The following is a 9426-nucleotide window of genomic DNA, read 5'->3' as shown; positions in this document are numbered from 1 at the left end:
GCATGTTTGATACCAAGTTTTTACCTATTTAGTCACAAGTTAACCACAATGAGTATTGCATGCCTTGATGCTATGTTTTTACTATTTTAGTAGTGGGAGTGTTCTGACCCATATAGCTCTATGGCCCATATAGCTCTATGGCCCAGCTCTATGTTGGAAGGTCTGGCAGTTATTGGGTTAAATGCTAGGTATATGGATGGGTCAGTGGGAGGAGTTCCAAAGGTCTTTTGGGAGACTTCCTGGAGACAAGCCACATGGGAATCTCTTTGTCTGTAAGAAGCATGGGCCATGGAAGGTCTCCCTATAAGCATAAAGATGGTGTGAAGAGCAATAACACTTTCTTACCTAAAGGAAGGATCTAAAAGATGAACAAAGATGTATTTCCAGCAACAACAATCACAACGTGAACGCAAGTAATCTTTCTCATTAAAATATATTTTGTTTATTATAAGATCGTTTCTTTTGAGTTAACTATCTGACAGGATTTAAAAGAGATCACTTAAGTTTGTGTCAGAATAGATCCAATTAACTTAATCTGGCCCAAAGTTTTATGGTTAGGTGGGGTGGATTGAAAGATTAGAAAAGAAAATACAGGAAAGACAAAAATGTCCAGTGGGAAAAAGTATATTCAAATATAATACAAAATAATGGGAGATAAAAAAAAGAACACTGATATAATTGAATTGCACTGAAATCCATGTTAACTATCTAAGCAATAAAACTGGGATGGTTTCTAAAGATACATAAGGAATAGTTTATTTTGCTGTGCATTTATTATTTAAAATCAATAAAAAGGGATGGAAACCAGGCATTTTTTTTCCCAATAAGGTTATAAGAAACAATGGTGTCATTAGGGGAGCAGCAGCTGGGATGGCTTCCACAGTGGCTCAAGGGCTGGTTCAGACATAACCAGGAAGCTAGTAGAGTTAGCAGTTTTGTGGATGTCATTCTTGGATGGACAGAGAAAATGTCTATCAACAGAGCTGCATGATATTGCCTACAGCATGAAATCAGATTTACCAGGAAGTAGGCAAAACTGGGCGATCAGTTGTTTTCTGGATGTCAGACAAACAAAAGCAAGTGGTTCCCCTGGATGGTGCAAGGGTATGCCAGAGAGTGTATAATAGAGAGTGGATGTAGTTTTAGTTTATTGTGGTTTGGGGGAGGAGTCTTTGGTGCTCTCTGAACTTGGTTGTTTTCTTGCAAACATTTCATTACCCAAATTAGGAACATCATCACTGTTAGTAAAGAATGGGATTTATTCTCAGTGTACGTTTCAGTGCAGTGGTTCCCAACCTGGTTCTGCGGACTGACGGGGGAGGGGGAGAGGATGGTTTCGCATGCACAACCTAATTCCCCACATGTGCAAATGAAGCTTCACTTGCTTGCCTGCTGCTTGTGTGGCCCAATTTCCAATGGGGGTTGGGGATCCCTATTCTAGTGGCTTGCCCTGTCATTGTTTATGGGATTAGTCTTGGAGTTTCTTTGGTTGGGATGTTTATTGTTAGCTTGTTTGGCAGTTCCTTGATTGAAATGTTGTTTACTTCTTGATTGTTGGTCTAGTGTTAATCTTGGACTTAATCTATGCTTCCCTGGATGTTGATTGCTGATAAGGAGGTCTTTTAATCTTTTTGTTTCCTTTTTGTCTTGTTGGTTATCTTTTTTGCACAGTATGTATATATTGTTTATGTCTGTGTCTATTGATAGCTAATTTGTCAGAGTGCCAGGCTTCTAGAAATTTGCTAGCATTTTTGGATTTAACTTGGTCTAGATGGTCACAATTTCCCAGTTGAAAAGTTTTTATTATATCTTCTGACTGCTAGTTGGTATTCACAGATGCATTCTGCTAGCCTTCTATTTGTCTGATGGGGGCTGTTGCAGTCCTTACACTGTATGTTGTTGATGACTCCTTTTTTTCTTTGGGGCTGCTGGGTCTTTTGGTTTCCTTGGATGTTTTGGAGGACTTTGATTGTGTGCTACATGGATTCCATGTGATTGTAATAGTCTATTAGTGGTTTCTGAGATGTTTTTGATGTATGGCACTATTATTCTTTTACAGCTTGTGTTGGTTGTGCTATATTGGGTTGAGTGGTCAGGCTGAGTGGTTTTATGGATATTCTCATGCAGTTCTGTTTTGTGATGATGAGTAGGATGATTAACAGGGATAAAGTTGGGATGCAGAGTTAGCTAGTAGGAATGGCATTTAGCAGATACCTAGGCCACCTATATACCTATAGTAGAAGGAGAAGAAGAAATCTGTCCATGTGGAAAGTTGCTGGTGGTAGTGGCACTGGGATAAGCCAATGTTTTTATTGGGGAACACACAGAAGATGTAGGGTGAATTGTGAATATGACAGTCAGAGGAAGGTATGGTGAGAGGTGTTTGGACTGGTTATTCCAGGACAAAGAAGGATTAGTCATTTGATTGCAGTTTTAAGTTTTAGCCCAATTGTCTCTTTCCTGAGTGTGAGAAACCTCAATTTGTGTTAACAATTGATTTTAGAGAGACAATACTCATTCATGAATTGGCCATGAATGAGCAAGCTGATCTGGAATGTATTTCCTAAACCTGATTGGGAGAGGCAGAAATATGGCATGAAATTTGCCTTCTAGGTTTCAGGTATCTCAACACCAACAAGTCCTAAGTAACACAGAGAGGATAATAATTCTCTGAGACACCCTGGCTTTGATTAGAAGCCAACTAAACGATACTTACTAAAATTAATGTTATTTAAATAGCAGTTTATTAATTATGATTGTAACATTTAATTATTTAATTGCAGTATTAAGTAATAGTCTGTTGTATGATAATTTTTGCTAATCACTTTAATATCTGTATATTCTGTGGTTTTCCAACAGTCCCATGTGTTAGCCCAAATAGTCCAGACAAGATCCATAACTGGGAGTACTAACTACCTTATTGTAAGGTTACATAACAGAATTTTGCAAGACTGAAAATATTATTCCCCTCCTGTCCTTCTACTCTCTGAAAAACTAGAGGGCCTTCCTTTGAAACATTGAAACACATGCTAATATGAGCCCTGGATCATACCTTCTGCAGTTAAACTTTGTTTAATATCTCCATAAAAAACCTATCCATTAGGTTTAGCTTTTGGGGAATGCAAGTTGGATTACTCTATCCTACAACATACTGGTGAAAATAAGCAAATTTCAAAAGAAATCAATTGTGCTTCAATGTGCTTCCACTGTCTGTGTTAGTTCCACAAATGTTGGGTGCAATGAAGAGTAAAAAAGATGGTAAAGGAATCTAGAGCTAGGTATTCTAACCAAGACATTTCAAACCCGCGACATCATGTGACTCGTGCAACGTATCGGGAGAGTTTTGCCATTGCTGGCAATGGGGTGGGCGCGGCTTCCACATGATGCATCCAGCCCATGGGCCAGCAGTTTGACACCTCTTTTCTAGCCTATAGAAAAGAAGGATTAGGAAGACATGATAACAAGAGGGGATTGACTTATTCTCCAAGGCACCCAGAGGGCAAAACAAGAAGTGGTGGGCCAGATGATCTTGCAGATACCCACTCTTAGAACAAGGGGAGGGAATGGATTTTCAGCAGCAATCCCTCACCTTGAAGCAGATAACCATCTGAGATCAAGCTAGCTGTCACTCTTTTAAATTTTAGAAAGTATCTTAAAGCCACAATCTTCCACAGTGCTTTGGACGTTCGGTTTTAATATATTATAGGAGCACAATTTAAAAATTTAATGATTTCAACATATATGCAATAATCAATTGCAAGATAGTTCCAAGGAAGAAAGGAGAAACTAGAATTTCTAGTGAGAAGTTTGCTTCTGACAAGGAAATTAATTTTGGCTCCTGTCAAAAATATTATTCTGGATTTACTTCCTCTTCTAAATTGCCATATTACTACGTGCTTTGGAAATTAGCACAGGAAGACTTCTAGAGAGATAGGGTATAATTTTCTATTTCTTTACACCATCTATCTGAGAATCTGAGCTCAAAATCCTTGACTTCACAGATATTTTTTATCTTGACCACTGTTTATCTTGACTACTGAATCTGTAGTCAAGATAAATATAAAATTTATATTTTATTTCTGGTCATATGGAGAAAGAGGATGTTAAGAAGCATGACACAATTAAGTTTTGTAGGATCCTCGACTTCACTGTTTTATCTGTTTTTTCACCTCTGGAACTGGGAACTTACAACAGTTCTGCAATGATTCAAAGCATCAAAAATTGCTTTCTGCATCTCTGCTGCTTCGGTACTTTACACCTTTGGCCAAGAAACCGAAGCAAAAGCAAAAGAGAAAAAAGAAAATCCTAGAGGATAAATCCACTCACGACCTTATCTCCTGATCAGAGATATAGAGAATAAGTAACTTAATAATTAATTTAGATATGTTTCAGCTCTTACTGCAGCTCATTCTGACCATACAGTTTGCTACATACTGAAATCGCTCTTCCTCCTGGAGAATCAAAAAGAGACCTGCCTGCCAATTCAAAGATGAGGTGCCATAATAACATTAGAGTTGCCTTCATGAGGGTCTGGAGAAAAAGAGGGTTTTGTTCATATTGTTTCAAATTCTGGTACTTTGCAATTGGTCTTTTGTTGTTGGTAGTTTCTTCTGCCAGCCATTAGATTTGAGATGTGCATTAGCTAAGAACATTTTAGGCACAATTCTATCTCTGTTACAAATGGTTTGAGCTCCTTGTTAAAGGAGGTTAGAATAAAGGAGAATCAAGCACATTCAGAGGTTGAACATAAGGGTGCCCTATTGCTTTATGGAGTGACATTAATTGAGGTCAAAGATAAGCTTGGAGCCTGAAATTTCTTGATGAGGCAATTGCTGCCTATCAAGACAGCCCTTCCTTCATCCAATTTGCTAAAATAATTAAGCTCTATTTTTAATTGATTAATTAAGCAGTAGTAAGTAGTGAGATTTCCATTTCTTCTTCATAATGTCCTTAAGTTATTTGAATTTCTATATCTCCACCCACCAGATATGACTGCCTCATCTAGACAATCATACATAGTATGTGCTGGTTTGAACTACCACCAGAGATAAATTGAAAGTTATCTCCTACTTTTAATTACTACTGGAATCCACTTAGAACCTAATAACCTTTTTGACCTAGGCAAGTTAATTACTGCCCAAACATTTTATATTACTTTAAGGCCACATTATACTAAATTAGAAGCAATTCAGAATGACTAACCATCATGTTGGTATTGTCTGCTCTAAGAATATTAATATGTATGTTAAATTCTTTGTTATGGAGAAGTTAGAGTTTATGCAACATAATTCAATATTATCCAGTGTATTGTATGCATTCCCTATATTCAGTACATTTGTGATAACATATTATGTTTCTATGTACTAAGTTTCTACATTGCAGAATATAAATACTATGCAGCTTTGCTTATCCAGCTTTAACACAGAATTCAAAAATATGCATTTGTGCCTGTGTATCATTTCAAGCCAATTATGTATGTATGTATGTATGCATGCATGCATGCATGTATGTATGTATGAAATTTATATGCCTCCCATCTACAAAGCAATTCTGCGTGGTCTACAATTAAAAACACAAATGTTAAAATACTAAGAATAAATACAAAATGTAAACATTGAAGGCAAGGATGGTACCAAGGTGGCATCTTCTCTATTAATCCATCATTGGGGAGAAATATCAGAAAGGTTTATTTTGTTACAGACTTTGTTAAGGTGAATCAATTGCTAATGGTTCTTTGCTGAACACAGGTTTTGGTTGCTTTTGGAGACTATGGAAACCATACTTAACTGTTTTTTCTAAGTTTGCTATTGGCATTTCAAAGCATTATTGTTAATTATTCTCTTGACAGCTGTGTCATCTATTTTTATAACATTGGAACGAAAAATAAGAAGGCAAAGAGGTTACTAAAAATTGCTATTGTTCCCTATAGCAGAACATAGAAATATTTGAAGTTTTCTTCCATTGAAACACAATCAACTTGAAACATTCCAATAGAAAATTTAAGTGGAGTTGTTTTGTTCTAAACCAGTGGTTCTCAACCTTCCTAATGCTGCGACCCTTTAATACAGTTCCTCATATTGTGGTGACCCCAAACCATAAAATTATTTTTGTTGCTACTTCATAACTGTAATTTTGCTACTGTTATGAATATTAATGTAAATAACTGATATGCAGGGTGTATTTTCATTGTTATGAATTGAACATAATTAAAGCATAGTGATTAATCACAATATAGCAATGCTTGCTGGAGGAGCTTACTCTTCCTTGCTCAAAAATGTTGGGAGGGAGGGAAAGGGAAGGAAGGAAGGAAGATTGAAGGGGAAAGGAAGGAGATGGAGAAGGAAGGAGACTGAAGGGGAAAGGAAGGAAGGAAGGAGAAAGAGATTGAAGTGGAAGGGATGGAGATGGAGATGGAAGGGAGGAAGGAGATTGAAGGGGGAAGGAAGGAAGGAAGAAAGGAAGGAGAGAGATTGAAGGGGAAGGGATGGAGATGGAGATGGAAGGAAAGAAGGAAGATTGAAGGGGAAAGAAAGGAGATGGAGAAGGAAGGAGATTGAAGGGGGAAGGAAGAAAGAAAGGAAGGAAGGAGAGATTGAAGGGAAAGGGATGGAGATGGAAGGAAGGAATGAAGGAAGATTGAAGGGGAAAGGAAGGAAATGGAGAAGGAAGGAGATTGAAGGGGAAAGGAAGGAAGGAGAAAGAGATTGAAGTGGAAGGGATGGAGATGGAAGGAAGGAATGAAGGAAGATTAAAGGGGAAAGGAAGGAGATGGAGAAGGAAGGAGATTGAGGGTGAAAGGAAGGAAGGAAGGAAGGAAGGAAGGAAGGAAGGAAGGAAGGAGAGATTGAAGGGGAAGGGAAGGAGATCGATGGAAGGAAGGAAGGAAGGAGAGAGAGAGAGAGAGAGAGAGAGAGAGAGAGAGAGAGATTGAAGGGGAAGGGATAGAGACAGAGATGGATGGAAGGAAGGAAGGAAGGAAGGAAGGAAGGAAGGAAGGAAGGAAGGAAGGAAGATTGAAGGGGAAAGGAAGGAGATGGAGAAGGAAGAAGGGAAGGAGATGGAAGGGAGGAAGGAAGGAAGGAAGGAAGGAAGGAAGGAAGGAAGGAAGGAAGGAAGGAAGGAAGGATTGATCGATCTTTGGAGAATCATGTTTTTCCAGATGGTGTTGAATTGCAACTCCCATCATTCCCCACTCTTCCACAGTGCTTTTTAGGGCTGCTGGGGATGGTAGTCCAATAAGGTCTGGAGACACACACAGATGTCCTCCGACGGCAAGGGAGGCAGGCCAGGTGGTGCGGGGGAGGCTCCGGCACGGCCGGGCAACCAGGATGCGTGGGGATCGGCTCAGAACCGCAGCTCAGCTCAGCTCAGCTCAGCCCAGCCAGCAGCAGCAGCAGCACATTGTCGGAGCAGGGAGGGAAGAGGGGGTGGTGGTGGCAAGTCATGAAAGCAGCGTCCACACGTTCAGGGTGCAAATGCCTTGGACAGTTTGGCTCTCCCACCCCTTTATTTACTGATCTGCCACAAGCTTGTGCAAATAAGCCCCGAGTAGTTCTGAACGAGCGGTCATTTAAAAAAAAAAAGCTTTCAGCAACGAGGCAGAAAGGGGAACTCGCTCACGGCTCTTTTTTTTCCCTTTCTCGGCAACTGGGAAGGCAACAGCCAGAGACGCCGCTGCACAAAGGGAGGTGGAGAGAGTGGCGAGGGGGAAAACCTCACTCAACTTTCGCCCTTATCAGACCTGGTTCCCTTCTGGTCGACCCCATCCGCCCCCTTCACCTCCCACTACAGATCGATGCTACCTCTTGGGAGTATTTCACCAGGCTTTTTTTTTTTTTACCTTGGCCCTGCGCTTCTCCCAGATGGAAGCCAGGCAAAAGGACCTGAAAGAGGCCGAGCAGGAGGTTCATAGCCGTGGCGACATGGCAGTAGCTGCTCTGCGATGAGTAGCGCAGCCCTGCCATGCTGCTGAGGCGGCTGCTTTCCTGTCTGCCCAAGTTGGCTGGCGGAGCTAGCCTTGAGCAGAAATTCTCACCAGTATCTCGGTTCCTAAGACCATCGGAAATATGTGTTTTCCGATGGTCTTAGGCGACCCCTGTGAAAGTGTCGTTCGACCCCCAAAAGGGTCACGACCCACAGGTTGAGAACTGCTGTTCTAAACTAAGACAAAACTTGTTTGTTTTTATTTTCTGAACATTCCTACACCATTAATAAACTTTAATTTTGTAGTTGTTAAGGAAGTTTATCCTGCTATTCACAATAATATATTCAGGGTACAAGTTATTAAGATGCGGTAGGAAGATTTTATTTATACAAGAAGAAATATTGCTATATTTGAAGAAGGTAACTCTTTCATGTTGTAAGAGTTGATTTTCCAAGTAACCTTTCAACCGAAGTGTATATGTGTATAAAGCATACACCCATGCTCATCTGCATCAAAGCCATTGAAAAATACCTTTGTGATACCCAGTTAATCCTACAATTAAAACTCATGAAGGATGTAACAGTTTCAATAAGTACGATTGTTACTTGGTAAAATCCAGAGATTCTGATAATGGGAACAAGCCCTTTAATTCATAAAGTAAATATTTGTGAAATTTAAAAAAATCTGAGAGTCAAAAGATATAAATTTTATATTTATCCAAAGAAGTGGTCCTAAGTAATAAACACTGCCCCCACTTGAAACAATTATTTAAGGAAGAAAAACCTACTTTACTTTATACTATTTGAAACTGAATATAGGAGACTTAACGATCAGCTCTTTTTCCTAAAGGTCCTTTTTTTCATGAGATCAGAAAGAGATCAAAGAGATCAGTTCTTTTGAAAAAGTATGCATAAGGGAACGTGAATCTAAAAACAGCCCTGCTTAAGGCTAAGGCCCATTTTAGCTTAGCATTCTCAAAGTGCTAATTAGATGTGTTTTATCTAATGCTACTTGGAGGCATGCTGTTCCCAACTCCGTGGTAACACTGAGACTTTGGTAGACGTCTATGAATTTATCAGTGACCTCGGCTAAAATAAAATTTAAGAAATTAAGCTTTCACTTGAATTACCAGAAGAACATGCTACCAGTGGAACATGCTGAAAGATAGCCCTATTTCTTTTCTAGGTTAATGTTTGAAAATGAATGGAGAAAAGGGGCAGAATTATCAAAACTGGAAGAAGGAAATCTTACATTTTCATTAGATTATCCAAGCAGTCTTCACTGTTTCAGGATCCAAATAAGGTTCCTAAAAAGTGGCATCCTAGATATTTATAAGTTTTGCTGGTGGCAAAATGCTGTTCCAGAGCTGTACTACTGCTATCAATCAGTAGCATAACTTTACTTTTAGTGGCCATAATTTCCATGGTGAGGCACATAATTCCTGATGGACTGTGACTGGACATTGATATCAGAATGACTTTTAAAACACAAAGAGCTGGGAC

This window comes from Crotalus tigris, unplaced genomic scaffold, assembly GCF_016545835.1.
Source record: "Crotalus tigris isolate CLP2741 ecotype Arizona unplaced genomic scaffold, ASM1654583v1 scf7180000018183.1131761, whole genome shotgun sequence".
NCBI classification, from domain to species: domain Eukaryota; kingdom Metazoa; phylum Chordata; class Lepidosauria; order Squamata; family Viperidae; genus Crotalus; species Crotalus tigris.
The sequence above is the reverse complement of the archived record's forward strand: the minus strand, read 5'-3'. Positions refer to the sequence as shown.